The following is a 19,693-nucleotide window of genomic DNA, read 5'->3' as shown; positions in this document are numbered from 1 at the left end:
TTCAATTGTAAAATGTAATTACAAAAATGTAATGCCTGCAGCACTTGATATTCCCAGGTGGTCTCCCATCCAAGTACTAACCAAGCCCAACATTGCTTAGCTTCTGAGATCAGACGAGATCAGGCTTATTCAAGGTGGTGTGGCCGCAGGCGATTGCATTTCTGCTTTCATGACTTTTATGTTTAGTGAGCTGGGGGTGATTCCTCCAAAATTTCCTTTTGTCCTCCACACATTTCAATTGTAAAATGTAATGCCTGCAGCACTTGATATTCCCAGGTGGTCTCCCATCCAAGTACTAACCAAGCCCAACATTGCTTAGCTTCTGAGATCAGACGAGATCAGGCTTATTCAAGGTGGTGTGGCCGCAGGCGATTGCATTTCTGCTTTCATGACTTTTATGTTTAGTGAGCTGGGGGTGATTCCTCCAAAATTTCCTTTTGTCCTCCACACATTTCAATTGTAAAATGTAATTACTAAAATGTAATGCCTGCAGCACTTGATATTCCCAGGTGGTCTCCCATCCAAGTACTAACCAAGCCCAACATTGCTTAGCTTCTGAGATCAGACGAGATCAGGCTTATTCAAGGTGGTGTGGCCGCAGGCGATTGCATTTCTGCTTTCATGACTTTTATGTTTAGTGAGCTGGGGGTGATTCCTCCAAAATTTCCTTTTGTCCTCCACACATTTCAATTGTAAAATGTAATTACTAAAATGTAATGCCTGCAGCACTTGATATTCCCAGGTGGTCTCCCATCCAAGTACTAACCAAGCCCAACATTGCTTAGCTTCTGAGATCAGACGAGATCAGGCTTATTCAAGGTGGTGTGGCCGCAGGCGATTGCATTTCTGCTTTCATGACTTTTATGTTTAGTGAGCTGGGGGTGATTCCTCCAAAATTTCCTTTTGTCCTCCACACATTTCTATTGTAAAATGTAATTACAAAAATGTAATGCCTGCAGCACTTGATATTCCCACGTGGTCTCCCATCCAAGTACTAACCAAGCCCAACATTGCTTAGCTTCTGAGATCAGACGAGATCAGGCTTATTCAAGGTGGTGTGGCCGCAGGCGATTGCATTTCTGCTTTCATGACTTTTATGTTTAGTGAGCTGGGGGTGATTCCTCCAAAATTTCCTTTTGTCCTCCACACATTTCAATTGTAAAATGTAATTACAAAAATGTAATGCCTGCAGCACTTGATATTCCCAGGTGGTCTCCCATCCAAGTACTAACCAAGCCCAACATTGCATAGCTTCTGAGATCAGACGAGATCAGGCTTATTCAAGGTGGTGTGGCCGCAGGCGATTGCATTTCTGCTTTCATGACTTTTATGTTTAGTGAGCTGGGGGTGATTCCTCCAAAATTTCCTTTTGTCCTCCACACATTTCAATTGTAAAATGTAATGCCTGCAGCACTTGATATTCCCAGGTGGTCTCCCATCCAAGTACTAACCAAGCCCAACATTGCTTAGCTTCTGAGATCAGACGAGATCAGGCTTATTCAAGGTGGTGTGGCCGCAGGCGATTGCATTTCTGCTTTCATGACTTTTATGTTTAGTGAGCTGGGGGTGATTCCTCCAAAATTTCCTTTTGTCCTCCACACATTTCAATTGTAAAATGTAATTACAAAAATGTAATGCCTGCAGCACTTGATATTCCCAGGTGGTCTCCCATCCAAGTACTAACCAAGCCCAACATTGCTTAGCTTCTGAGATCAGACGAGATCAGGCTTATTCAAGGTGGTGTGGCCGCAGGCGATTGCATTTCTGCTTTCATGACTTTTATGTTTAGTGAGCTGGGGGTGATTCCTCCAAAATTTCCTTTTGTCCTCCACACATTTCAATTCTAAAATGTAATTACAAAAATGTAATGCCTGCAGCACTTGATTTTCCCAGGTGGTCTCCCATCCAAGTACTAACCAAGCCCAACATTGCTTAGCTTCTGAGATCAGACGAGATCAGGCTTATTCAAGGTGGTGTGGCCGCAGGCGATTGCATTTCTGCTTTCATGACTTTTATGTTTAGTGAGCTGGGGGTGATTCCTCCAAAATTTCCTTTTGTCCTCCACACATTTCAATTGTAAAATGTAATGCCTGCAGCACTTGATATTCCCAGGTGGTCTCCCATCCAAGTACTAACCAAGCCCAACATTGCTTAGCTTCTGAGATCAGACGAGATCAGGCTTATTCAAGGTGGTGTGGCCGCAGGCGATTGCATTTCTGCTTTCATGACTTTTATGTTTAGTGAGCTGGGGGTGATTCCTCCAAAATTTCCTTTTGTCCTCCACACATTTCAATTGTAAAATGTAATGCCTGCAGCACTTGATATTCCCAGGTGGTCTCCCATCCAAGTACTAACCAAGCCCAACATTGCTTAGCTTCAGAGATCAGACGAGATCAGGCTTATTCAAGGTGGTGTGGCCGCAGGCGATTGCTGTTCTGCTTTCATGACTTTTATGTTTAGTGAGCTGGGGGTGATTCCTCCAAAATTTCCTTTTGTCGTCCACACATTTCAATTGTAAAATGTAATTACAAAAATGTAATGCCTGCAGCACTTGATATTCCCAGGTGGTCTCCCATCCAAGTACTAACCAAGCCCAACATTGCTTAGCTTCTGAGATCAGACGAGATCAGGCTTATTCAAGGTGGTGTGGCCGCAGGCGATTGCATTTCTGCTTTCATGACTTTTATGTTTAGTGAGCTGGGGGTGATTCCTCCAAAATTTCCTTTTGTCCTCCACACATTTCAATTGTAAAATGTAATTACAAAAATGTAATGCCTGCAGCACTTGATATTCCCAGGTGGTCTCCCATCCAAGTACTAACCAAGCCCAACATTGCTTAGCTTCTGAGATCAGACGAGATCAGGCTTATTCAAGGTGGTGTGGCCGCAGGCGATTGCATTTCTGCTTTCATGACTTTTATGTTTAGTGAGCTGGGGGTGATTCCTCCAAAATTTCCTTTTGTCCTCCACACATTTCAATTGTAAAATGTAATTACAAAAATGTAATGCCTGCAGCACTTGATATTCCCAGGTGGTCTCCCATCCAAGTACTAACCAAGCCCAACATTGCTTAGCTTCTGAGATCAGACGAGATCAGGCTTATTCAAGGTGGTGTGGCCGCAGGCGATTGCATTTCTGCTTTCATGACTTTTATGTTTAGTGAGCTGGGGGTGATTCCTCCAAAATTTCCTTTTGTCCTCCACACATTTCAATTGTAAAATGTAATTACAAAAATGTAATGCCTGCAGCACTTGATATTCCCAGGTGGTCTCCCATCCAAGTACTAACCAAGCCCAACATTGCTTAGCTTCTGAGATCAGACGAGATCAGGCTTATTCAAGGTGGTGTGGCCGCAGGCGATTGCAGTTCTGCTTTCATGACTTTTATGTTTAGTGAGCTGGGGGTGATTCCTCCAAAATTTCCTTTTGTCCTCCACACATTTCAATTGTAAAATGTAATGCCTGCAGCACTTGATATTCCCAGGTGGTCTCCCATCCAAGTACTAACCAAGCCCAACATTGCTTAGCTTCTGAGATCAGACGAGATCAGGCTTATTCAAGGTGGTGTGGCCGCAGGCGATTGCATTTCTGCTTTCATGACTTTTATGTTTAGTGAGCTGGGGGTGATTCCTCCAAAATTTCCTTTTGTCCTCCACACATTTCAATTGTAAAATGTAATGCCTGCAGCACTTGATATTCCCAGGTGGTCTCCCATCCAAGTACTAACCAAGCCCAACATTGCTTAGCTTCTGAGATCAGACGAGATCAGGCTTATTCAAGGTGGTGTGGCCGCAGGCGATTGCATTTCTGCTTTCATGACTTTTATGTTTAGTGAGCTGGGGGTGATTCCTCCAAAATTTCCTTTTGTCCTCCACACATTTCAATTGTAAAATGTAATGCCTGCAGCACTTGATATTCCCAGGTGGTCTCCCATCCAAGTACTAACCAAGCCCAACATTGCTTAGCTTCAGAGATCAGACGAGATCAGGCTTATTCAAGGTGGTGTGGCCGCAGGCGATTGCTGTTCTGCTTTCATGACTTTTATGTTTAGTGAGCTGGGGGTGATTCCTCCAAAATTTCCTTTTGTCCTCCACACATTTCAATTGTAAAATGTAATTACAAAAATGTAATGCCTGCAGCACTTGATATTCCCAGGTGGTCTCCCATCCAAGTACTAACCAAGCCCAACATTGCTTAGCTTCTGAGATCAGACGAGATCAGGCTTATTCAAGGTGGTGTGGCCGCAGGCGATTGCTGTTCTGCTTTCATGACTTTTATGTTTAGTGAGCTGGGGGTGATTCCTCCAAAATTTCCTTTTGTCCTCCACACATTTCAATTGTAAAATGTAATGCCTGCAGCACTTGATATTCCCAGGTGGTCTCCCATCCAAGTACTAACCAAGCCCAACATTGCTTAGCTTCTGAGATCAGACGAGATCAGGCTTATTCAAGGTGGTGTGGCCGCAGGCGATTGCATTTCTGCTTTCATGACTTTTATGTTTAGTGAGCTGGGGGGTGATTCCTCCAAAATTTCCTTTTGTCCTCCACACATTTCAATTGTAAAATGTAATGCCTGCAGCACTTGATATTCCCAGGTGGTCTCCCATCCAAGTACTAACCAAGCCCAACATTGCTTAGCTTCTGAAATAGACGAGATCAGGCTTATTCAAGGTGGTGTGGCCGCAGGCGATTGCATTTCTGCTTTCATGACTTTTATGTTTAGTGAGCTGGGGGTGATTCCTCCAAAATTTCCTTTTGTCGTCCACACATTTCAATTGTAAAATGTAATTACAAAAATGTAATGCCTGCAGCACTTGATATTCCCAGGTGGTCTCCCATCCAAGTACTAACCAAGCCCAACATTGCTTAGCTTCTGAGATCAGACGAGATCAGGCTTATTCAAGGTGGTGTGGCCGCAGGCGATTGCTGTTCTGCTTTCATGACTTTTATGTTTAGTGAGCTGGGGGTGATTCCTCCAAAATTTCCTTTTGTCCTCCACACATTTCAATTGTAAAATGTAATTACAAAAATGTAATGCCTGCAGCACTTGATATTCCCAGGTGGTCTCCCATCCAAGTACTAACCAAGCCCAACATTGCTTAGCTTCTGAGATCAGACGAGATCAGGCTTATTCAAGGTGGTGTGGCCGCAGGCGATTGCATTTCTGCTTTCATGACTTTTATGTTTAGTGAGCTGGGGGTGATTCCTCCAAAATTTCCTTTTGTCCTCCACACATTTCAATTGTAAAATGTAATTACAAAAATGTAATGCCTGCAGCACTTGATATTCCCAGGTGGTCTCCCATCCAAGTACTAACCAAGCCCAACATTGCTTAGCTTCTGAGATCAGACGAGATCAGGCTTATTCAAGGTGGTGTGGCCGCAGGCGATTGCATTTCTGCTTTCATGACTTTTATGTTTAGTGAGCTGGGGGTGATTCCTCCAAAATTTCCTTTTGTCCTCCACACATTTCAATTGTAAAATGTAATTACAAAAATGTAATGCCTGCAGCACTTGATATTCCCAGGTGGTCTCCCATCCAAGTACTAACCAAGCCCAACATTGCTTAGCTTCTGAGATCAGACGAGATCAGGCTTATTCAAGGTGGTGTGGCCGCAGGCGATTGCATTTCTGCTTTCATGACTTTTATGTTTAGTGAGCTGGGGGTGATTCCTCCAAAATTTCCTTTTGTCCTCCACACATTTCTATTGTAAAATGTAATGCCTGCAGCACTTGATATTCCCAGGTGGTCTCCCATCCAAGTACTAACCAAGCCCAACATTGCTTAGCTTCTGAGATCAGACGAGATCAGGCTTATTCAAGGTGGTGTGGCCGCAGGCGATTGCATTTCTGCTTTCATGACTTTTATGTTTAGTGAGCTGGGGGTGATTCCTCCAAAATTTCCTTTTGTCCTCCACACATTTCAATTGTAAAATGTAATGCCTGCAGCACTTGATATTCCCAGGTGGTCTCCCATCCAAGTACTAACCAAGCCCAACATTGCTTAGCTTCTGAGATCAGACGAGATCAGGCTTATTCAAGGTGGTGTGGCCGCAGGCGATTGCATTTCTGCTTTCATGACTTTTATGTTTAGTGAGCTGGGGGTGATTCCTCCAAAATTTCCTTTTGTCCTCCACACATTTCAATTGTAAAATGTAATGCCTGCAGCACTTGATATTCCCAGGTGGTCTCCCATCCAAGTACTAACCAAGCCCAACATTGCTTAGCTTCTGAAATAGACGAGATCAGGCTTATTCAAGGTGGTGTGGCCGCAGGCGATTGCATTTCTGCTTTCATGACTTTTATGTTTAGTGAGCTGGGGGTGATTCCTCCAAAATTTCCTTTTGTCGTCCACACATTTCAATTGTAAAATGTAATTACAAAAATGTAATGCCTGCAGCACTTGATATTCCCAGGTGGTCTCCCATCCAAGTACTAACCAAGCCCAACATTGCTTAGCTTCTGAGATCAGACGAGATCAGGCTTATTCAAGGTGGTGTGGCCGCAGGCGATTGCTGTTCTGCTTTCATGACTTTTATGTTTAGTGAGCTGGGGGTGATTCCTCCAAAATTTCCTTTTGTCCTCCACACATTTCAATTGTAAAATGTAATTACAAAAATGTAATGCCTGCAGCACTTGATATTCCCAGGTGGTCTCCCATCCAAGTACTAACCAAGCCCAACATTGCTTAGCTTCTGAGATCAGACGAGATCAGGCTTATTCAAGGTGGTGTGGCCGCAGGCGATTGCATTTCTGCTTTCATGACTTTTATGTTTAGTGAGCTGGGGGTGATTCCTCCAAAATTTCCTTTTGTCCTCCACACATTTCAATTGTAAAATGTAATTACAAAAATGTAATGCCTGCAGCACTTGATATTCCCAGGTGGTCTCCCATCCAAGTACTAACCAAGCCCAACATTGCTTAGCTTCTGAGATCAGACGAGATCAGGCTTATTCAAGGTGGTGTGGCCGCAGGCGATTGCATTTCTGCTTTCATGACTTTTATGTTTAGTGAGCTGGGGGTGATTCCTCCAAAATTTCCTTTTGTCCTCCACACATTTCAATTGTAAAATGTAATTACAAAAATGTAATGCCTGCAGCACTTGATATTCCCAGGTGGTCTCCCATCCAAGTACTAACCAAGCCCAACATTGCTTAGCTTCTGAGATCAGACGAGATCAGGCTTATTCAAGGTGGTGTGGCCGCAGGCGATTGCATTTCTGCTTTCATGACTTTTATGTTTAGTGAGCTGGGGGTGATTCCTCCAAAATTTCCTTTTGTCCTCCACACATTTCAATTGTAAAATGTAATTACAAAAATGTAATGCCTGCAGCACTTGATATTCCCACGTGGTCTCCCATCCAAGTACTAACCAAGCCCAACATTGCTTAGCTTCTGAGATCAGACGAGATCAGGCTTATTCAAGGTGGTGTGGCCGCAGGCGATTGCATTTCTGCTTTCATGACTTTTATGTTTAGTGAGCTGGGGGTGATTCCTCCAAAATTTCCTTTTGTCCTCCACACATTTCAATTGTAAAATGTAATTACAAAAATGTAATGCCTGCAGCACTTGATATTCCCAGGTGGTCTCCCATCCAAGTACTAACCAAGCCCAACATTGCTTAGCTTCTGAGATCAGACGAGATCAGGCTTATTCAAGGTGGTGTGGCCGCAGGCGATTGCATTTCTGCTTTCATGACTTTTATGTTTAGTGAGCTGGGGGTGATTCCTCCAAAATTTCCTTTTGTCCTCCACACATTTCAATTGTAAAATGTAATGCCTGCAGCACTTGATATTCCCAGGTGGTCTCCCATCCAAGTACTAACCAAGCCCAACATTGCTTAGCTTCTGAGATCAGACGAGATCAGGCTTATTCAAGGTGGTGTGGCCGCAGGCGATTGCATTTCTGCTTTCATGACTTTTATGTTTAGTGAGCTGGGGGTGATTCCTCCAAAATTTCCTTTTGTCCTCCACACATTTCAATTGTAAAATGTAATTACTAAAATGTAATGCCTGCAGCACTTGATATTCCCAGGTGGTCTCCCATCCAAGTACTAACCAAGCCCAACATTGCTTAGCTTCTGAGATCAGACGAGATCAGGCTTATTCAAGGTGGTGTGGCCGCAGGCGATTGCATTTCTGCTTTCATGACTTTTATGTTTAGTGAGCTGGGGGTGATTCCTCCAAAATTTCCTTTTGTCCTCCACACATTTCTATTGTAAAATGTAATTACAAAAATGTAATGCCTGCAGCACTTGATATTCCCACGTGGTCTCCCATCCAAGTACTAACCAAGCCCAACATTGCTTAGCTTCTGAGATCAGACGAGATCAGGCTTATTCAAGGTGGTGTGGCCGCAGGCGATTGCATTTCTGCTTTCATGACTTTTATGTTTAGTGAGCTGGGGGTGATTCCTCCAAAATTTCCTTTTGTCCTCCACACATTTCAATTGTAAAATGTAATTACAAAAATGTAATGCCTGCAGCACTTGATATTCCCAGGTGGTCTCCCATCCAAGTACTAACCAAGCCCAACATTGCATAGCTTCTGAGATCAGACGAGATCAGGCTTATTCAAGGTGGTGTGGCCGCAGGCGATTGCATTTCTGCTTTCATGACTTTTATGTTTAGTGAGCTGGGGGTGATTCCTCCAAAATTTCCTTTTGTCCTCCACACATTTCAATTGTAAAATGTAATGCCTGCAGCACTTGATATTCCCAGGTGGTCTCCCATCCAAGTACTAACCAAGCCCAACATTGCTTAGCTTCTGAGATCAGACGAGATCAGGCTTATTCAAGGTGGTGTGGCCGCAGGCGATTGCATTTCTGCTTTCATGACTTTTATGTTTAGTGAGCTGGGGGTGATTCCTCCAAAATTTCCTTTTGTCCTCCACACATTTCAATTGTAAAATGTAATTACAAAAATGTAATGCCTGCAGCACTTGATATTCCCAGGTGGTCTCCCATCCAAGTACTAACCAAGCCCAACATTGCTTAGCTTCTGAGATCAGACGAGATCAGGCTTATTCAAGGTGGTGTGGCCGCAGGCGATTGCATTTCTGCTTTCATGACTTTTATGTTTAGTGAGCTGGGGGTGATTCCTCCAAAATTTCCTTTTGTCCTCCACACATTTCAATTCTAAAATGTAATTACAAAAATGTAATGCCTGCAGCACTTGATATTCCCAGGTGGTCTCCCATCCAAGTACTAACCAAGCCCAACATTGCTTAGCTTCTGAGATCAGACGAGATCAGGCTTATTCAAGGTGGTGTGGCCGCAGGCGATTGCATTTCTGCTTTCATGACTTTTATGTTTAGTGAGCTGGGGGTGATTCCTCCAAAATTTCCTTTTGTCCTCCACACATTTCAATTGTAAAATGTAATGCCTGCAGCACTTGATATTCCCAGGTGGTCTCCCATCCAAGTACTAACCAAGCCCAACATTGCTTAGCTTCTGAGATCAGACGAGATCAGGCTTATTCAAGGTGGTGTGGCCGCAGGCGATTGCATTTCTGCTTTCATGACTTTTATGTTTAGTGAGCTGGGGGTGATTCCTCCAAAATTTCCTTTTGTCCTCCACACATTTCAATTGTAAAATGTAATGCCTGCAGCACTTGATATTCCCAGGTGGTCTCCCATCCAAGTACTAACCAAGCCCAACATTGCTTAGCTTCAGAGATCAGACGAGATCAGGCTTATTCAAGGTGGTGTGGCCGCAGGCGATTGCTGTTCTGCTTTCATGACTTTTATGTTTAGTGAGCTGGGGGTGATTCCTCCAAAATTTCCTTTTGTCCTCCACACATTTCAATTGTAAAATGTAATTACAAAAATGTAATGCCTGCAGCACTTGATATTCCCAGGTGGTCTCCCATCCAAGTACTAACCAAGCCCAACATTGCTTAGCTTCTGAGATCAGACGAGATCAGGCTTATTCAAGGTGGTGTGGCCGCAGGCGATTGCTGTTCTGCTTTCATGACTTTTATGTTTAGTGAGCTGGGGGTGATTCCTCCAAAATTTCCTTTTGTCCTCCACACATTTCAATTGTAAAATGTAATGCCTGCAGCACTTGATATTCCCAGGTGGTCTCCCATCCAAGTACTAACCAAGCCCAACATTGCTTAGCTTCTGAGATCAGACGAGATCAGGCTTATTCAAGGTGGTGTGGCCGCAGGCGATTGCATTTCTGCTTTCATGACTTTTATGTTTAGTGAGCTGGGGGTGATTCCTCCAAAATTTCCTTTTGTCCTCCACACATTTCAATTGTAAAATGTAATGCCTGCAGCACTTGATATTCCCAGGTGGTCTCCCATCCAAGTACTAACCAAGCCCAACATTGCTTAGCTTCTGAGATCAGACGAGATCAGGCTTATTCAAGGTGGTGTGGCCGCAGGCGATTGCATTTCTGCTTTCATGACTTTTATGTTTAGTGAGCTGGGGGTGATTCCTCCAAAATTTCCTTTTGTCGTCCACACATTTCAATTGTAAAATGTAATTACAAAAATGTAATGCCTGCAGCACTTGATATTCCCAGGTGGTCTCCCATCCAAGTACTAACCAAGCCCAACATTGCTTAGCTTCTGAGATCAGACGAGATCAGGCTTATTCAAGGTGGGGTGGCCGCAGGCGATTGCATTTCTGCTTTCATGACTTTTATGTTTAGTGAGCTGGGGGTGATTCCTCCAAAATTTCCTTTTGTCCTCCACACATTTCAATTCTAAAATGTAATTACAAAAATGTAATGCCTGCAGCACTTGATATTCCCAGGTGGTCTCCCATCCAAGTACTAACCAAGCCCAACATTGCTTAGCTTCTGAGATCAGACGAGATCAGGCTTATTCAAGGTGGTGTGGCCGCAGGCGATTGCATTTCTGCTTTCATGACTTTTATGTTTAGTGAGCTGGGGGTGATTCCTCCAAAATTTCCTTTTGTCCTCCACACATTTCAATTGTAAAATGTAATTACAAAAATGTAATGCCTGCAGCACTTGATATTCCCAGGTGGTCTCCCATCCAAGTACTAACCAAGCCCAACATTGCTTAGCTTCTGAGATCAGACGAGATCAGGCTTATTCAAGGTGGTGTGGCCGCAGGCGATTGCATTTCTGCTTTCATGACTTTTATGTTTAGTGAGCTGGGGGTGATTCCTCCAAAATTTCCTTTTGTCCTCCACACATTTCAATTGTAAAATGTAATTACAAAAATGTAATGCCTGCAGCACTTGATATTCCCAGGTGGTCTCCCATCCAAGTACTAACCAAGCCCAACATTGCTTAGCTTCTGAGATCAGACGAGATCAGGCTTATTCAAGGTGGTGTGGCCGCAGGCGATTGCTGTTCTGCTTTCATGACTTTTATGTTTAGTGAGCTGGGGGTGATTCCTCCAAAATTTCCTTTTGTCCTCCACACATTTCAATTGTAAAATGTAATGCCTGCAGCACTTGATATTCCCAGGTGGTCTCCCATCCAAGTACTAACCAAGCCCAACATTGCTTAGCTTCTGAGATCAGACGAGATCAGGCTTATTCAAGGTGGTGTGGCCGCAGGCGATTGCATTTCTGCTTTCATGACTTTTATGTTTAGTGAGCTGGGGGTGATTCCTCCAAAATTTCCTTTTGTCCTCCACACATTTCAATTCTAAAATGTAATGCCTGCAGCACTTGATATTCCCAGGTGGTCTCCCATCCAAGTACTAACCAAGCCCAACATTGCTTAGCTTCTGAGATCAGACGAGATCAGGCTTATTCAAGGTGGTGTGGCCGCAGGCGATTGCATTTCTGCTTTCATGACTTTTATGTTTAGTGAGCTGGGGGTGATTCCTCCAAAATTTCCTTTTGTCCTCCACACATTTCAATTGTAAAATGTAATGCCTGCAGCACTTGATATTCCCAGGTGGTCTCCCATCCAAGTACTAACCAAGCCCAACATTGCTTAGCTTCAGAGATCAGACGAGATCAGGCTTATTCAAGGTGGTGTGGCCGCAGGCGATTGCTGTTCTGCTTTCATGACTTTTATGTTTAGTGAGCTGGGGGTGATTCCTCCAAAATTTCCTTTTGTCCTCCACACATTTCAATTGTAAAATGTAATTACAAAAATGTAATGCCTGCAGCACTTGATATTCCCAGGTGGTCTCCCATCCAAGTACTAACCAAGCCCAACATTGCTTAGCTTCTGAGATCAGACGAGATCAGGCTTATTCAAGGTGGTGTGGCCGCAGGCGATTGCTGTTCTGCTTTCATGACTTTTATGTTTAGTGAGCTGGGGGTGATTCCTCCAAAATTTCCTTTTGTCCTCCACACATTTCAATTGTAAAATGTAATGCCTGCAGCACTTGATATTCCCAGGTGGTCTCCCATCCAAGTACTAACCAAGCCCAACATTGCTTAGCTTCTGAGATCAGACGAGAACAGGCTTATTCAAGGTGGTGTGGCCGCAGGCGATTGCATTTCTGCTTTCATGACTTTTATGTTTAGTGAGCTGGGGGTGATTCCTCCAAAATTTCCTTTTGTCGTCCACACATTTCAATTGTAAAATGTAATTACAAAAATGTAATGCCTGCAGCACTTGATATTCCCAGGTGGTCTCCCATCCAAGTACTAACCAAGCCCAACATTGCTTAGCTTCTGAGATCAGACGAGATCAGGCTTATTCAAGGTGGTGTGGCCGCAGGCGATTGCATTTCTGCTTTCATGACTTTTATGTTTAGTGAGCTGGGGGTGATTCCTCCAAAATTTCCTTTTGTCCTCCACACATTTCAATTGTAAAATGTAATTACAAAAATGTAATGCCTGCAGCACTTGATATTCCCAGGTGGTCTCCCATCCAAGTACTAACCAAGCCCAACATTGCTTAGCTTCTGAGATCAGACGAGATCAGGCTTATTCAAGGTGGTGTGGCCGCAGGCGATTGCATTTCTGCTTTCATGACTTTTATGTTTAGTGAGCTGGGGGTGATTCCTCCAAAATTTCCTTTTGTCCTCCACACATTTCAATTGTAAAATGTAATTACAAAAATGTAATGCCTGCAGCACTTGATATTCCCAGGTGGTCTCCCATCCAAGTACTAACCAAGCCCAACATTGCTTAGCTTCTGAGATCAGACGAGATCAGGCTTATTCAAGGTGGTGTGGCCGCAGGCGATTGCATTTCTGCTTTCATGACTTTTATGTTTAGTGAGCTGGGGGTGATTCCTCCAAAATTTCCTTTTGTCCTCCACACATTTCAATTGTAAAATGTAATTACAAAAATGTAATGCCTGCAGCACTTGATATTCCCAGGTGGTCTCCCATCCAAGTACTAACCAAGCCCAACATTCCTTAGCTTCTGAGATCAGACGAGATCAGGTTTATTCAAGGTGGTGTGGCCGCAGACGATTGCATTTCTGCTTTCATGACTTTTATGTTTAGTGAGCTGGGGGTGATTCCTCCAAAATTTCCTTTTGTCCTCCACACATTTCAATTGTAAAATGTAATGCCTGCAGCACTTGATATTCCCAGGTGGTCTCCCATCCAAGTACTAACCAAGCCCAACATTGCTTAGCTTCTGAGATCAGACGAGATCAGGTTTATTCAAGGTGGTGTGGCCGCAGACGATTGCATTTCTGCTTTCATGACTTTTATGTTTAGTGAGCTGGGGGTGATTCCTCCAAAATTTCCTTTTGTCCTCCACACATTTCAATTGTAAAATGTAATGCCTGCAGCACTTGATATTCCCAGGTGGTCTCCCATCCAAGTACTAACCAAGCCCAACATTGCTTAGCTTCTGAGATCAGACGAGATCAGGTTTATTCAAGGTGGTGTGGCCGCAGACGATTGCATTTCTGCTTTCATGACTTTTATGTTTAGTGAGCTGGGGGTGATTCCTCCAAAATTTCCTTTTGTCCTCCACACATTTCAATTGTAAAATGTAATGCCTGCAGCACTTGATATTCCCAGGTGGTCTCCCATCCAAGTACTAACCAAGCCCAACATTGCTTAGCTTCTGAGATCAGACGAGATCAGGTTTATTCAAGGTGGTGTGGCCGCAGGCGATTGCATTTCTGCTTTCATGACTTTTATGTTTAGTGAGCTGGGGGTGATTCCTCCAAATTTCCTTTTGTCCTCCACACATTTCTATTGTAAAATGTAATTACAAAAATGTAATGCCTGCAGCACTTGATATTCCCAGGTGGTCTCCCATCCAAGTACTAACCAAGCCCAACATTGCTTAGCTTCTGAGATCAGACGAGATCAGGCTTATTCAAGGTGGTGTGGCCACAGGCGATTGCATTTCTGCTTTCATGACTTTTATGTTTAGTGAGCTGGGGGTGATTCCTCCAAAATTTCCTTTTGTCCTCCACACATTTCAATTGTAAAATGTAATTACAAAAATGTAATGTCTGCAGCACTTGATATTCCCAGGTGGTCTCCCATCCAAGTACTAACCAAGCCCATCATTGCTTAGCTTCTGAGATCAGACGAGATCAGGCTTATTCAAGGTGGTGTGGCCGCAGACGATTGCATTTCTGCTTTCATGACTTTTATGTTTAGTGAGCTGGGGGTGATTCCTCCAAAATTTCCTTTTGTCCTCCACACATTTCAATTGTAAAATGTAATGCCTGCAGCACTTGATATTCCCAGGTGGTCTCCCATCCAAGTACTAACCAAGCCCAACATTGCTTAGCTTCTGAGATCAGGCTTATTCAAGGTGGTGTGGCCGCAGGCGATTGCATTTCTGCTTTCATGACTTTTATGTTTAGTGAGCTGGGGGTGATTCCTCCAAAATTTCCTTTTGTCCTCCACACATTTCAATTGTAAAATGTAATTACAAAAATGTAATGCCTGCAGCACTTGATATTCCCAGGTGGTCTCCCATCCAAGTACTAACCAAGCCCAACATTGCTTAGCTTCTGAGATCAGACGAGATCAGGCTTATTCAAGGTGGTGTGGCCGCAGGCGATTGCATTTCTGCTTTCATGACTTTTATGTTTAGTGAGCTGGGGGTGATTCCTCCAAAATTTCCTTTTGTCCTCCACACATTTCAATTGTAAAATGTAATTACAAAAATGTAATGCCTGCAGCACTTGATATTCCCAGGTGGTCTCCCATCCAAGTACTAACCAAGCCCAACATTGCTTAGCTTCTGAGATCAGACGAGATCAGGCTTATTCAAGGTGGTGTGGCCGCAGGCGATTGCATTTCTGCTTTCATGACTTTTATGTTTAGTGAGCTGGGGGTGATTCCTCCAAAATTTCCTTTTGTCCTCCACACATTTCAATTGTAAAATGTAATGCCTGCAGCACTTGATATTCCCAGGTGGTCTCCCATCCAAGTACTAACCAAGCCCAACATTGCTTAGCTTCTGAGATCAGACGAGATCAGGCTTATTCAAGGTGGTGTGGCCGCAGGCGATTGCATTTCTGCTTTCATGACTTTTATGTTTAGTGAGCTGGGGGTGATTCCTCCAAAATTTCCTTTTGTCCTCCACACATTTCAATTGTAAAATGTAATGCCTGCAGCACTTGATATTCCCAGGTGGTCTCCCATCCAAGTACTAACCAAGCCCAACATTGCTTAGCTTCTGAGATCAGACGAGATCAGGTATATTCAAGGTGGTGTGGCCGCAGGCGATTGCATTTCTGCTTTCATGACTTTTATGTTTAGTGAGCTGGGGGTGATTCCTCCAAATTTCCTTTTGTCCTCCACACATTTCAATTGTAAAATGTAATTACAAAAATGTAATGCCTGCAGCACTTGATATTCCCAGGTGGTCTCCCATCCAAGTACTAACCAAGCCCAACATTGCTTAGCTTCTGAGATCAGACGAGATCAGGCTTATTCAAGGTGGTGTGGCCGCAGGCGATTGCTGTTCTGCTTTCATGACTTTTATGTTTAGTGAGCTGGGGGTGATTCCTCCAAAATTTCCTTTTGTCCTCCACACATTTCAATTGTAAAATGTAATGCCTGCAGCACTTGATATTCCCAGGTGGTCTCCCATCCAAGTACTAACCAAGCCCAACATTGCTTAGCTTCTGAGATCAGACGAGAACAGGCTTATTCAAGGTGGTGTGGCCGCAGGCGATTGCATTTCTGCTTTCATGACTTTTATGTTTAGTGAGCTGGGGGTGATTCCTCCAAAATTTCCTTTTGTCGTCCACACATTTCAATTGTAAAATGTAATTACAAAAATGTAATGCCTGCAGCACTTGATATTCCCAGGTGGTCTCCCATCCAAGTACTAACCAAGCCCAACATTGCTTAGCTTCTGAGATCAGACGAGATCAGGCTTATTCAAGGTGGTGTGGCCGCAGGCGATTGCATTTCTGCTTTCATGACTTTTATGTTTAGTGAGCTGGGGGTGATTCCTCCAAAATTTCCTTTTGTCCTCCACACATTTCAATTGTAAAATGTAATTACAAAAATGTAATGCCTGCAGCACTTGATATTCCCAGGTGGTCTCCCATCCAAGTACTAACCAAGCCCAACATTGCTTAGCTTCTGAGATCAGACGAGATCAGGCTTATTCAAGGTGGTGTGGCCGCAGGCGATTGCATTTCTGCTTTCATGACTTTTATGTTTAGTGAGCTGGGGGTGATTCCTCCAAAATTTCCTTTTGTCCTCCACACATTTCAATTGTAAAATGTAATTACAAAAATGTAATGCCTGCAGCACTTGATATTCCCAGGTGGTCTCCCATCCAAGTACTAACCAAGCCCAACATTGCTTAGCTTCTGAGATCAGACGAGATCAGGCTTATTCAAGGTGGTGTGGCCGCAGGCGATTGCATTTCTGCTTTCATGACTTTTATGTTTAGTGAGCTGGGGGTGATTCCTCCAAAATTTCCTTTTGTCCTCCACACATTTCAATTGTAAAATGTAATTACAAAAATGTAATGCCTGCAGCACTTGATATTCCCAGGTGGTCTCCCATCCAAGTACTAACCAAGCCCAACATTCCTTAGCTTCTGAGATCAGACGAGATCAGGTTTATTCAAGGTGGTGTGGCCGCAGACGATTGCATTTCTGCTTTCATGACTTTTATGTTTAGTGAGCTGGGGGTGATTCCTCCAAAATTTCCTTTTGTCCTCCACACATTTCAATTGTAAAATGTAATGCCTGCAGCACTTGATATTCCCAGGTGGTCTCCCATCCAAGTACTAACCAAGCCCAACATTGCTTAGCTTCTGAGATCAGACGAGATCAGGTTTATTCAAGGTGGTGTGGCCGCAGACGATTGCATTTCTGCTTTCATGACTTTTATGTTTAGTGAGCTGGGGGTGATTCCTCCAAAATTTCCTTTTGTCCTCCACACATTTCAATTGTAAAATGTAATGCCTGCAGCACTTGATATTCCCAGGTGGTCTCCCATCCAAGTACTAACCAAGCCCAACATTGCTTAGCTTCTGAGATCAGACGAGATCAGGTTTATTCAAGGTGGTGTGGCCGCAGACGATTGCATTTCTGCTTTCATGACTTTTATGTTTAGTGAGCTGGGGGTGATTCCTCCAAAATTTCCTTTTGTCCTCCACACATTTCAATTGTAAAATGTAATGCCTGCAGCACTTGATATTCCCAGGTGGTCTCCCATCCAAGTACTAACCAAGCCCAACATTGCTTAGCTTCTGAGATCAGACGAGATCAGGTTTATTCAAGGTGGTGTGGCCGCAGGCGATTGCATTTCTGCTTTCATGACTTTTATGTTTAGTGAGCTGGGGGTGATTCCTCCAAATTTCCTTTTGTCCTCCACACATTTCTATTGTAAAATGTAATTACAAAAATGTAATGCCTGCAGCACTTGATATTCCCAGGTGGTCTCCCATCCAAGTACTAACCAAGCCCAACATTGCTTAGCTTCTGAGATCAGACGAGATCAGGCTTATTCAAGGTGGTGTGGCCACAGGCGATTGCATTTCTGCTTTCATGACTTTTATGTTTAGTGAGCTGGGGGTGATTCCTCCAAATTTCCTTTTGTCCTCCACACATTTCTATTGTAAAATGTAATTACAAAAATGTAATGCCTGCAGCACTTGATATTCCCAGGTGGTCTCCCATCCAAGTACTAACCAAGCCCAACATTGCTTAGCTTCTGAGATCAGACGAGATCAGGCTTATTCAAGGTGGTGTGGCCACAGGCGATTGCATTTCTGCTTTCATGACTTTTATGTTTAGTGAGCTGGGGGTGATTCCTCCAAAATTTCCTTTTGTCCTCCACACATTTCAATTGTAAAATGTAATTACAAAAATGTAATGTCTGCAGCACTTGATATTCCCAGGTGGTCTCCCATCCAAGTACTAACCAAGCCCATCATTGCTTAGCTTCTGAGATCAGACGAGATCAGGCTTATTCAAGGTGGTGTGGCCGCAGACGATTGCATTTCTGCTTTCATGACTTTTATGTTTAGTGAGCTGGGGGTGATTCCTCCAAAATTTCCTTTTGTCCTCCACACATTTCAATTGTAAAATGTAATGCCTGCAGCACTTGATATTCCCAGGTGGTCTCCCATCCAAGTACTAACCAAGCCCAACATTGCTTAGCTTCTGAGATCAGGCTTATTCAAGGTGGTGTGGCCGCAGGCGATTGCATTTCTGCTTTCATGACTTTTATGTTTAGTGAGCTGGGGGTGATTCCTCCAAAATTTCCTTTTGTCCTCCACACATTTCAATTGTAAAATGTAATTACAAAAATGTAATGCCTGCAGCACTTGATATTCCCAGGTGGTCTCCCATCCAAGTACTAACCAAGCCCAACATTGCTTAGCTTCTGAGATCAGACGAGATCAGGCTTATTCAAGGTGGTGTGGCCGCAGGCGATTGCTGTTCTGCTTTCATGACTTTTATGTTTAGTGAGCTGGGGGTGATTCCTCCAAAATTTCCTTTTGTCCTCCACACATTTCAATTGTAAAATGTAATTACAAAAATGTAATGCCTGCAGCACTTGATATTCCCAGGTGGTCTCCCATCCAAGTACTAACCAAGCCCAACATTGCTTAGCTTCTGAGATCAGACGAGATCAGGCTTATTCAAGGTGGTGTGGCCGCAGGCGATTGCATTTCTGCTTTCATGACTTTTATGTTTAGTGAGCTGGGGGTGATTCCTCCAAAATTTCCTTTTGTCCTCCACACATTTCAATTGTAAAATGTAATGCCTGCAGCACTTGATATTCCCAGGTGGTCTCCCATCCAAGTACTAACCAAGCCCAACATTGCTTAGCTTCTGAGATCAGACGAGATCAGGCTTATTCAAGGTGGTGTGGCCGCAGGCGATTGCATTTCTGCTTTCATGACTTTTATGTTTAGTGAGCTGGGGGTGATTCCTCCAAAATTTCCTTTTGTCCTCCACACATTTCAATTGTAAAATGTAATGCCTGCAGCACTTGATATTCCCAGGTGGTCTCCCATCCAAGTACTAACCAAGCCCAACATTGCTTAGCTTCTGAGATCAGACGAGATCAGGTATATTCAAGGTGGTGTGGCCGCAGGCGATTGCATTTCTGCTTTCATGACTTTTATGTTTAGTGAGCTGGGGGTGATTCCTCCAAATTTCCTTTTGTCCTCCACACATTTCTATTGTAAAATGTAATTACAAAAATGTAATGCCTGCAGCACTTGATATTCCCAGGTGGTCTCCCATCCAAGTACTAACCAAGCCCAACATTGCTTAGCTTCTGAGATCAGACGAGATCAGGCTTATTCAAGGTGGTGTGGCCGCAGGCGATTGCATTTCTGCTTTCAT

The 19,693-nt window shown here is 43.6% G+C and overlaps 83 non-coding genes and 4 pseudogenes across 83 annotated transcripts; all 87 read right to left on the bottom strand.

The window, feature by feature from the left end:
- Window positions 1–32: 32 nt before the first annotated feature.
- Window positions 33–151, bottom strand: LOC131720248 (5S ribosomal RNA). Its single transcript, XR_009319146.1, has one exon. It is a non-coding gene; the product is annotated as a 5S ribosomal RNA (ribosomal RNA).
- Window positions 152–251: 100 nt separating this feature from the next.
- Window positions 252–370, bottom strand: LOC131720247 (5S ribosomal RNA). The gene has a single exon (XR_009319145.1). It is a non-coding gene; the product is annotated as a 5S ribosomal RNA (ribosomal RNA).
- A 114-nt stretch (window positions 371–484) lies between these two features.
- LOC131720246 (5S ribosomal RNA) lies at window positions 485–603 on the bottom strand. The gene has a single exon (XR_009319144.1). It is a non-coding gene; the product is annotated as a 5S ribosomal RNA (ribosomal RNA).
- A 114-nt stretch (window positions 604–717) lies between these two features.
- Window positions 718–836, bottom strand: LOC131720244 (5S ribosomal RNA). Its single transcript, XR_009319142.1, has one exon. It is a non-coding gene; the product is annotated as a 5S ribosomal RNA (ribosomal RNA).
- Window positions 837–950: 114 nt separating this feature from the next.
- Window positions 951–1,069, bottom strand: LOC131720793 (5S ribosomal RNA). The gene has a single exon (XR_009319690.1). It is a non-coding gene; the product is annotated as a 5S ribosomal RNA (ribosomal RNA).
- A 114-nt stretch (window positions 1,070–1,183) lies between these two features.
- Window positions 1,184–1,302, bottom strand: LOC131712408 (5S ribosomal RNA). The gene has a single exon (XR_009314301.1). It is a non-coding gene; the product is annotated as a 5S ribosomal RNA (ribosomal RNA).
- A 100-nt stretch (window positions 1,303–1,402) lies between these two features.
- On the bottom strand, window positions 1,403–1,521 carry LOC131720243 (5S ribosomal RNA). The gene has a single exon (XR_009319141.1). It is a non-coding gene; the product is annotated as a 5S ribosomal RNA (ribosomal RNA).
- Window positions 1,522–1,635: 114 nt separating this feature from the next.
- Window positions 1,636–1,754, bottom strand: LOC131720242 (5S ribosomal RNA). The gene has a single exon (XR_009319140.1). It is a non-coding gene; the product is annotated as a 5S ribosomal RNA (ribosomal RNA).
- Window positions 1,755–1,868: 114 nt separating this feature from the next.
- On the bottom strand, window positions 1,869–1,987 carry LOC131720696 (5S ribosomal RNA). Its single transcript, XR_009319593.1, has one exon. It is a non-coding gene; the product is annotated as a 5S ribosomal RNA (ribosomal RNA).
- A 100-nt stretch (window positions 1,988–2,087) lies between these two features.
- LOC131720241 (5S ribosomal RNA) lies at window positions 2,088–2,206 on the bottom strand. The gene has a single exon (XR_009319139.1). It is a non-coding gene; the product is annotated as a 5S ribosomal RNA (ribosomal RNA).
- Window positions 2,207–2,306: 100 nt separating this feature from the next.
- On the bottom strand, window positions 2,307–2,425 carry LOC131711128 (5S ribosomal RNA). The gene has a single exon (XR_009313010.1). It is a non-coding gene; the product is annotated as a 5S ribosomal RNA (ribosomal RNA).
- A 114-nt stretch (window positions 2,426–2,539) lies between these two features.
- On the bottom strand, window positions 2,540–2,658 carry LOC131720240 (5S ribosomal RNA). The gene has a single exon (XR_009319138.1). It is a non-coding gene; the product is annotated as a 5S ribosomal RNA (ribosomal RNA).
- Window positions 2,659–2,772: 114 nt separating this feature from the next.
- On the bottom strand, window positions 2,773–2,891 carry LOC131720239 (5S ribosomal RNA). The gene has a single exon (XR_009319137.1). It is a non-coding gene; the product is annotated as a 5S ribosomal RNA (ribosomal RNA).
- A 114-nt stretch (window positions 2,892–3,005) lies between these two features.
- Window positions 3,006–3,124, bottom strand: LOC131720238 (5S ribosomal RNA). The gene has a single exon (XR_009319136.1). It is a non-coding gene; the product is annotated as a 5S ribosomal RNA (ribosomal RNA).
- A 114-nt stretch (window positions 3,125–3,238) lies between these two features.
- LOC131720237 (5S ribosomal RNA) lies at window positions 3,239–3,357 on the bottom strand. The gene has a single exon (XR_009319135.1). It is a non-coding gene; the product is annotated as a 5S ribosomal RNA (ribosomal RNA).
- Window positions 3,358–3,457: 100 nt separating this feature from the next.
- Window positions 3,458–3,576, bottom strand: LOC131720236 (5S ribosomal RNA). The gene has a single exon (XR_009319134.1). It is a non-coding gene; the product is annotated as a 5S ribosomal RNA (ribosomal RNA).
- Window positions 3,577–3,676: 100 nt separating this feature from the next.
- On the bottom strand, window positions 3,677–3,795 carry LOC131720235 (5S ribosomal RNA). Its single transcript, XR_009319133.1, has one exon. It is a non-coding gene; the product is annotated as a 5S ribosomal RNA (ribosomal RNA).
- Window positions 3,796–3,895: 100 nt separating this feature from the next.
- On the bottom strand, window positions 3,896–4,014 carry LOC131711127 (5S ribosomal RNA). The gene has a single exon (XR_009313009.1). It is a non-coding gene; the product is annotated as a 5S ribosomal RNA (ribosomal RNA).
- A 114-nt stretch (window positions 4,015–4,128) lies between these two features.
- Window positions 4,129–4,247, bottom strand: LOC131720233 (5S ribosomal RNA). Its single transcript, XR_009319131.1, has one exon. It is a non-coding gene; the product is annotated as a 5S ribosomal RNA (ribosomal RNA).
- A 100-nt stretch (window positions 4,248–4,347) lies between these two features.
- On the bottom strand, window positions 4,348–4,466 carry LOC131720232 (5S ribosomal RNA). Its single transcript, XR_009319130.1, has one exon. It is a non-coding gene; the product is annotated as a 5S ribosomal RNA (ribosomal RNA).
- A 101-nt stretch (window positions 4,467–4,567) lies between these two features.
- Window positions 4,568–4,685, bottom strand: LOC131714284 (5S ribosomal RNA; annotated as a pseudogene).
- A 114-nt stretch (window positions 4,686–4,799) lies between these two features.
- Window positions 4,800–4,918, bottom strand: LOC131720231 (5S ribosomal RNA). Its single transcript, XR_009319129.1, has one exon. It is a non-coding gene; the product is annotated as a 5S ribosomal RNA (ribosomal RNA).
- Window positions 4,919–5,032: 114 nt separating this feature from the next.
- On the bottom strand, window positions 5,033–5,151 carry LOC131720230 (5S ribosomal RNA). Its single transcript, XR_009319128.1, has one exon. It is a non-coding gene; the product is annotated as a 5S ribosomal RNA (ribosomal RNA).
- A 114-nt stretch (window positions 5,152–5,265) lies between these two features.
- On the bottom strand, window positions 5,266–5,384 carry LOC131720229 (5S ribosomal RNA). Its single transcript, XR_009319127.1, has one exon. It is a non-coding gene; the product is annotated as a 5S ribosomal RNA (ribosomal RNA).
- Window positions 5,385–5,498: 114 nt separating this feature from the next.
- Window positions 5,499–5,617, bottom strand: LOC131720228 (5S ribosomal RNA). The gene has a single exon (XR_009319126.1). It is a non-coding gene; the product is annotated as a 5S ribosomal RNA (ribosomal RNA).
- A 100-nt stretch (window positions 5,618–5,717) lies between these two features.
- LOC131720227 (5S ribosomal RNA) lies at window positions 5,718–5,836 on the bottom strand. The gene has a single exon (XR_009319125.1). It is a non-coding gene; the product is annotated as a 5S ribosomal RNA (ribosomal RNA).
- A 100-nt stretch (window positions 5,837–5,936) lies between these two features.
- LOC131720226 (5S ribosomal RNA) lies at window positions 5,937–6,055 on the bottom strand. The gene has a single exon (XR_009319124.1). It is a non-coding gene; the product is annotated as a 5S ribosomal RNA (ribosomal RNA).
- A 100-nt stretch (window positions 6,056–6,155) lies between these two features.
- On the bottom strand, window positions 6,156–6,273 carry LOC131714283 (5S ribosomal RNA; annotated as a pseudogene).
- Window positions 6,274–6,387: 114 nt separating this feature from the next.
- LOC131720225 (5S ribosomal RNA) lies at window positions 6,388–6,506 on the bottom strand. The gene has a single exon (XR_009319123.1). It is a non-coding gene; the product is annotated as a 5S ribosomal RNA (ribosomal RNA).
- A 114-nt stretch (window positions 6,507–6,620) lies between these two features.
- LOC131720224 (5S ribosomal RNA) lies at window positions 6,621–6,739 on the bottom strand. The gene has a single exon (XR_009319122.1). It is a non-coding gene; the product is annotated as a 5S ribosomal RNA (ribosomal RNA).
- A 114-nt stretch (window positions 6,740–6,853) lies between these two features.
- Window positions 6,854–6,972, bottom strand: LOC131720222 (5S ribosomal RNA). The gene has a single exon (XR_009319120.1). It is a non-coding gene; the product is annotated as a 5S ribosomal RNA (ribosomal RNA).
- Window positions 6,973–7,086: 114 nt separating this feature from the next.
- LOC131720221 (5S ribosomal RNA) lies at window positions 7,087–7,205 on the bottom strand. The gene has a single exon (XR_009319119.1). It is a non-coding gene; the product is annotated as a 5S ribosomal RNA (ribosomal RNA).
- A 114-nt stretch (window positions 7,206–7,319) lies between these two features.
- LOC131720792 (5S ribosomal RNA) lies at window positions 7,320–7,438 on the bottom strand. Its single transcript, XR_009319689.1, has one exon. It is a non-coding gene; the product is annotated as a 5S ribosomal RNA (ribosomal RNA).
- Window positions 7,439–7,552: 114 nt separating this feature from the next.
- LOC131720220 (5S ribosomal RNA) lies at window positions 7,553–7,671 on the bottom strand. Its single transcript, XR_009319118.1, has one exon. It is a non-coding gene; the product is annotated as a 5S ribosomal RNA (ribosomal RNA).
- Window positions 7,672–7,771: 100 nt separating this feature from the next.
- Window positions 7,772–7,890, bottom strand: LOC131720219 (5S ribosomal RNA). The gene has a single exon (XR_009319117.1). It is a non-coding gene; the product is annotated as a 5S ribosomal RNA (ribosomal RNA).
- Window positions 7,891–8,004: 114 nt separating this feature from the next.
- LOC131720218 (5S ribosomal RNA) lies at window positions 8,005–8,123 on the bottom strand. Its single transcript, XR_009319116.1, has one exon. It is a non-coding gene; the product is annotated as a 5S ribosomal RNA (ribosomal RNA).
- A 114-nt stretch (window positions 8,124–8,237) lies between these two features.
- LOC131720790 (5S ribosomal RNA) lies at window positions 8,238–8,356 on the bottom strand. The gene has a single exon (XR_009319687.1). It is a non-coding gene; the product is annotated as a 5S ribosomal RNA (ribosomal RNA).
- Window positions 8,357–8,470: 114 nt separating this feature from the next.
- On the bottom strand, window positions 8,471–8,589 carry LOC131712407 (5S ribosomal RNA). Its single transcript, XR_009314300.1, has one exon. It is a non-coding gene; the product is annotated as a 5S ribosomal RNA (ribosomal RNA).
- A 100-nt stretch (window positions 8,590–8,689) lies between these two features.
- On the bottom strand, window positions 8,690–8,808 carry LOC131720216 (5S ribosomal RNA). The gene has a single exon (XR_009319114.1). It is a non-coding gene; the product is annotated as a 5S ribosomal RNA (ribosomal RNA).
- A 114-nt stretch (window positions 8,809–8,922) lies between these two features.
- LOC131720215 (5S ribosomal RNA) lies at window positions 8,923–9,041 on the bottom strand. Its single transcript, XR_009319113.1, has one exon. It is a non-coding gene; the product is annotated as a 5S ribosomal RNA (ribosomal RNA).
- A 114-nt stretch (window positions 9,042–9,155) lies between these two features.
- On the bottom strand, window positions 9,156–9,274 carry LOC131720214 (5S ribosomal RNA). The gene has a single exon (XR_009319112.1). It is a non-coding gene; the product is annotated as a 5S ribosomal RNA (ribosomal RNA).
- Window positions 9,275–9,374: 100 nt separating this feature from the next.
- Window positions 9,375–9,493, bottom strand: LOC131720213 (5S ribosomal RNA). Its single transcript, XR_009319111.1, has one exon. It is a non-coding gene; the product is annotated as a 5S ribosomal RNA (ribosomal RNA).
- Window positions 9,494–9,593: 100 nt separating this feature from the next.
- Window positions 9,594–9,712, bottom strand: LOC131711126 (5S ribosomal RNA). The gene has a single exon (XR_009313008.1). It is a non-coding gene; the product is annotated as a 5S ribosomal RNA (ribosomal RNA).
- A 114-nt stretch (window positions 9,713–9,826) lies between these two features.
- Window positions 9,827–9,945, bottom strand: LOC131720212 (5S ribosomal RNA). The gene has a single exon (XR_009319110.1). It is a non-coding gene; the product is annotated as a 5S ribosomal RNA (ribosomal RNA).
- Window positions 9,946–10,045: 100 nt separating this feature from the next.
- LOC131720211 (5S ribosomal RNA) lies at window positions 10,046–10,164 on the bottom strand. Its single transcript, XR_009319109.1, has one exon. It is a non-coding gene; the product is annotated as a 5S ribosomal RNA (ribosomal RNA).
- Window positions 10,165–10,264: 100 nt separating this feature from the next.
- Window positions 10,265–10,383, bottom strand: LOC131720210 (5S ribosomal RNA). Its single transcript, XR_009319108.1, has one exon. It is a non-coding gene; the product is annotated as a 5S ribosomal RNA (ribosomal RNA).
- Window positions 10,384–10,497: 114 nt separating this feature from the next.
- Window positions 10,498–10,616, bottom strand: LOC131711201 (5S ribosomal RNA). Its single transcript, XR_009313084.1, has one exon. It is a non-coding gene; the product is annotated as a 5S ribosomal RNA (ribosomal RNA).
- A 114-nt stretch (window positions 10,617–10,730) lies between these two features.
- Window positions 10,731–10,849, bottom strand: LOC131720209 (5S ribosomal RNA). The gene has a single exon (XR_009319107.1). It is a non-coding gene; the product is annotated as a 5S ribosomal RNA (ribosomal RNA).
- Window positions 10,850–10,963: 114 nt separating this feature from the next.
- LOC131720208 (5S ribosomal RNA) lies at window positions 10,964–11,082 on the bottom strand. Its single transcript, XR_009319106.1, has one exon. It is a non-coding gene; the product is annotated as a 5S ribosomal RNA (ribosomal RNA).
- A 114-nt stretch (window positions 11,083–11,196) lies between these two features.
- LOC131720207 (5S ribosomal RNA) lies at window positions 11,197–11,315 on the bottom strand. Its single transcript, XR_009319105.1, has one exon. It is a non-coding gene; the product is annotated as a 5S ribosomal RNA (ribosomal RNA).
- A 100-nt stretch (window positions 11,316–11,415) lies between these two features.
- On the bottom strand, window positions 11,416–11,534 carry LOC131720206 (5S ribosomal RNA). The gene has a single exon (XR_009319104.1). It is a non-coding gene; the product is annotated as a 5S ribosomal RNA (ribosomal RNA).
- A 100-nt stretch (window positions 11,535–11,634) lies between these two features.
- Window positions 11,635–11,753, bottom strand: LOC131720205 (5S ribosomal RNA). The gene has a single exon (XR_009319103.1). It is a non-coding gene; the product is annotated as a 5S ribosomal RNA (ribosomal RNA).
- Window positions 11,754–11,853: 100 nt separating this feature from the next.
- LOC131711125 (5S ribosomal RNA) lies at window positions 11,854–11,972 on the bottom strand. The gene has a single exon (XR_009313007.1). It is a non-coding gene; the product is annotated as a 5S ribosomal RNA (ribosomal RNA).
- Window positions 11,973–12,086: 114 nt separating this feature from the next.
- LOC131720204 (5S ribosomal RNA) lies at window positions 12,087–12,205 on the bottom strand. Its single transcript, XR_009319102.1, has one exon. It is a non-coding gene; the product is annotated as a 5S ribosomal RNA (ribosomal RNA).
- A 100-nt stretch (window positions 12,206–12,305) lies between these two features.
- LOC131712263 (5S ribosomal RNA) lies at window positions 12,306–12,424 on the bottom strand. The gene has a single exon (XR_009314156.1). It is a non-coding gene; the product is annotated as a 5S ribosomal RNA (ribosomal RNA).
- A 114-nt stretch (window positions 12,425–12,538) lies between these two features.
- LOC131720203 (5S ribosomal RNA) lies at window positions 12,539–12,657 on the bottom strand. The gene has a single exon (XR_009319101.1). It is a non-coding gene; the product is annotated as a 5S ribosomal RNA (ribosomal RNA).
- A 114-nt stretch (window positions 12,658–12,771) lies between these two features.
- On the bottom strand, window positions 12,772–12,890 carry LOC131720202 (5S ribosomal RNA). The gene has a single exon (XR_009319100.1). It is a non-coding gene; the product is annotated as a 5S ribosomal RNA (ribosomal RNA).
- Window positions 12,891–13,004: 114 nt separating this feature from the next.
- Window positions 13,005–13,123, bottom strand: LOC131720201 (5S ribosomal RNA). The gene has a single exon (XR_009319099.1). It is a non-coding gene; the product is annotated as a 5S ribosomal RNA (ribosomal RNA).
- Window positions 13,124–13,237: 114 nt separating this feature from the next.
- Window positions 13,238–13,356, bottom strand: LOC131712288 (5S ribosomal RNA). Its single transcript, XR_009314181.1, has one exon. It is a non-coding gene; the product is annotated as a 5S ribosomal RNA (ribosomal RNA).
- Window positions 13,357–13,456: 100 nt separating this feature from the next.
- LOC131719184 (5S ribosomal RNA) lies at window positions 13,457–13,575 on the bottom strand. The gene has a single exon (XR_009318080.1). It is a non-coding gene; the product is annotated as a 5S ribosomal RNA (ribosomal RNA).
- Window positions 13,576–13,675: 100 nt separating this feature from the next.
- On the bottom strand, window positions 13,676–13,794 carry LOC131719172 (5S ribosomal RNA). Its single transcript, XR_009318068.1, has one exon. It is a non-coding gene; the product is annotated as a 5S ribosomal RNA (ribosomal RNA).
- Window positions 13,795–13,894: 100 nt separating this feature from the next.
- On the bottom strand, window positions 13,895–14,013 carry LOC131713377 (5S ribosomal RNA). Its single transcript, XR_009315108.1, has one exon. It is a non-coding gene; the product is annotated as a 5S ribosomal RNA (ribosomal RNA).
- A 113-nt stretch (window positions 14,014–14,126) lies between these two features.
- LOC131710169 (5S ribosomal RNA) lies at window positions 14,127–14,245 on the bottom strand. Its single transcript, XR_009312038.1, has one exon. It is a non-coding gene; the product is annotated as a 5S ribosomal RNA (ribosomal RNA).
- Window positions 14,246–14,359: 114 nt separating this feature from the next.
- LOC131710422 (5S ribosomal RNA) lies at window positions 14,360–14,478 on the bottom strand. The gene has a single exon (XR_009312294.1). It is a non-coding gene; the product is annotated as a 5S ribosomal RNA (ribosomal RNA).
- Window positions 14,479–14,578: 100 nt separating this feature from the next.
- LOC131715232 (5S ribosomal RNA) lies at window positions 14,579–14,687 on the bottom strand (annotated as a pseudogene).
- Window positions 14,688–14,801: 114 nt separating this feature from the next.
- On the bottom strand, window positions 14,802–14,920 carry LOC131720200 (5S ribosomal RNA). Its single transcript, XR_009319098.1, has one exon. It is a non-coding gene; the product is annotated as a 5S ribosomal RNA (ribosomal RNA).
- A 114-nt stretch (window positions 14,921–15,034) lies between these two features.
- LOC131720199 (5S ribosomal RNA) lies at window positions 15,035–15,153 on the bottom strand. Its single transcript, XR_009319097.1, has one exon. It is a non-coding gene; the product is annotated as a 5S ribosomal RNA (ribosomal RNA).
- A 100-nt stretch (window positions 15,154–15,253) lies between these two features.
- LOC131720198 (5S ribosomal RNA) lies at window positions 15,254–15,372 on the bottom strand. Its single transcript, XR_009319096.1, has one exon. It is a non-coding gene; the product is annotated as a 5S ribosomal RNA (ribosomal RNA).
- Window positions 15,373–15,472: 100 nt separating this feature from the next.
- On the bottom strand, window positions 15,473–15,591 carry LOC131714618 (5S ribosomal RNA). Its single transcript, XR_009315237.1, has one exon. It is a non-coding gene; the product is annotated as a 5S ribosomal RNA (ribosomal RNA).
- Window positions 15,592–15,704: 113 nt separating this feature from the next.
- Window positions 15,705–15,823, bottom strand: LOC131720197 (5S ribosomal RNA). The gene has a single exon (XR_009319095.1). It is a non-coding gene; the product is annotated as a 5S ribosomal RNA (ribosomal RNA).
- A 100-nt stretch (window positions 15,824–15,923) lies between these two features.
- On the bottom strand, window positions 15,924–16,042 carry LOC131712262 (5S ribosomal RNA). Its single transcript, XR_009314155.1, has one exon. It is a non-coding gene; the product is annotated as a 5S ribosomal RNA (ribosomal RNA).
- Window positions 16,043–16,156: 114 nt separating this feature from the next.
- LOC131720196 (5S ribosomal RNA) lies at window positions 16,157–16,275 on the bottom strand. The gene has a single exon (XR_009319094.1). It is a non-coding gene; the product is annotated as a 5S ribosomal RNA (ribosomal RNA).
- Window positions 16,276–16,389: 114 nt separating this feature from the next.
- Window positions 16,390–16,508, bottom strand: LOC131720195 (5S ribosomal RNA). The gene has a single exon (XR_009319093.1). It is a non-coding gene; the product is annotated as a 5S ribosomal RNA (ribosomal RNA).
- Window positions 16,509–16,622: 114 nt separating this feature from the next.
- LOC131720194 (5S ribosomal RNA) lies at window positions 16,623–16,741 on the bottom strand. The gene has a single exon (XR_009319092.1). It is a non-coding gene; the product is annotated as a 5S ribosomal RNA (ribosomal RNA).
- A 114-nt stretch (window positions 16,742–16,855) lies between these two features.
- On the bottom strand, window positions 16,856–16,974 carry LOC131712287 (5S ribosomal RNA). Its single transcript, XR_009314180.1, has one exon. It is a non-coding gene; the product is annotated as a 5S ribosomal RNA (ribosomal RNA).
- A 100-nt stretch (window positions 16,975–17,074) lies between these two features.
- LOC131719160 (5S ribosomal RNA) lies at window positions 17,075–17,193 on the bottom strand. Its single transcript, XR_009318056.1, has one exon. It is a non-coding gene; the product is annotated as a 5S ribosomal RNA (ribosomal RNA).
- A 100-nt stretch (window positions 17,194–17,293) lies between these two features.
- Window positions 17,294–17,412, bottom strand: LOC131719149 (5S ribosomal RNA). Its single transcript, XR_009318045.1, has one exon. It is a non-coding gene; the product is annotated as a 5S ribosomal RNA (ribosomal RNA).
- A 100-nt stretch (window positions 17,413–17,512) lies between these two features.
- LOC131713269 (5S ribosomal RNA) lies at window positions 17,513–17,631 on the bottom strand. Its single transcript, XR_009315096.1, has one exon. It is a non-coding gene; the product is annotated as a 5S ribosomal RNA (ribosomal RNA).
- Window positions 17,632–17,744: 113 nt separating this feature from the next.
- On the bottom strand, window positions 17,745–17,863 carry LOC131710168 (5S ribosomal RNA). The gene has a single exon (XR_009312037.1). It is a non-coding gene; the product is annotated as a 5S ribosomal RNA (ribosomal RNA).
- A 113-nt stretch (window positions 17,864–17,976) lies between these two features.
- LOC131710167 (5S ribosomal RNA) lies at window positions 17,977–18,095 on the bottom strand. The gene has a single exon (XR_009312036.1). It is a non-coding gene; the product is annotated as a 5S ribosomal RNA (ribosomal RNA).
- A 114-nt stretch (window positions 18,096–18,209) lies between these two features.
- LOC131710421 (5S ribosomal RNA) lies at window positions 18,210–18,328 on the bottom strand. Its single transcript, XR_009312293.1, has one exon. It is a non-coding gene; the product is annotated as a 5S ribosomal RNA (ribosomal RNA).
- A 100-nt stretch (window positions 18,329–18,428) lies between these two features.
- LOC131715230 (5S ribosomal RNA) lies at window positions 18,429–18,537 on the bottom strand (annotated as a pseudogene).
- A 114-nt stretch (window positions 18,538–18,651) lies between these two features.
- On the bottom strand, window positions 18,652–18,770 carry LOC131720193 (5S ribosomal RNA). The gene has a single exon (XR_009319091.1). It is a non-coding gene; the product is annotated as a 5S ribosomal RNA (ribosomal RNA).
- A 114-nt stretch (window positions 18,771–18,884) lies between these two features.
- Window positions 18,885–19,003, bottom strand: LOC131720192 (5S ribosomal RNA). Its single transcript, XR_009319090.1, has one exon. It is a non-coding gene; the product is annotated as a 5S ribosomal RNA (ribosomal RNA).
- Window positions 19,004–19,103: 100 nt separating this feature from the next.
- LOC131720190 (5S ribosomal RNA) lies at window positions 19,104–19,222 on the bottom strand. Its single transcript, XR_009319088.1, has one exon. It is a non-coding gene; the product is annotated as a 5S ribosomal RNA (ribosomal RNA).
- Window positions 19,223–19,322: 100 nt separating this feature from the next.
- LOC131713543 (5S ribosomal RNA) lies at window positions 19,323–19,441 on the bottom strand. The gene has a single exon (XR_009315125.1). It is a non-coding gene; the product is annotated as a 5S ribosomal RNA (ribosomal RNA).
- Window positions 19,442–19,554: 113 nt separating this feature from the next.
- On the bottom strand, window positions 19,555–19,673 carry LOC131720189 (5S ribosomal RNA). The gene has a single exon (XR_009319087.1). It is a non-coding gene; the product is annotated as a 5S ribosomal RNA (ribosomal RNA).
- Window positions 19,674–19,693: the final 20 nt, after the last annotated feature.

The sequence above is a fragment of the Acipenser ruthenus genome, chromosome 44 (genome assembly GCF_902713425.1).
Source record: "Acipenser ruthenus chromosome 44, fAciRut3.2 maternal haplotype, whole genome shotgun sequence".
NCBI lineage: Eukaryota > Metazoa > Chordata > Actinopteri > Acipenseriformes > Acipenseridae > Acipenser > Acipenser ruthenus.
Note: the sequence above shows the minus strand (reverse complement) of the source record. Positions and strands in the feature narration are given on the sequence as shown.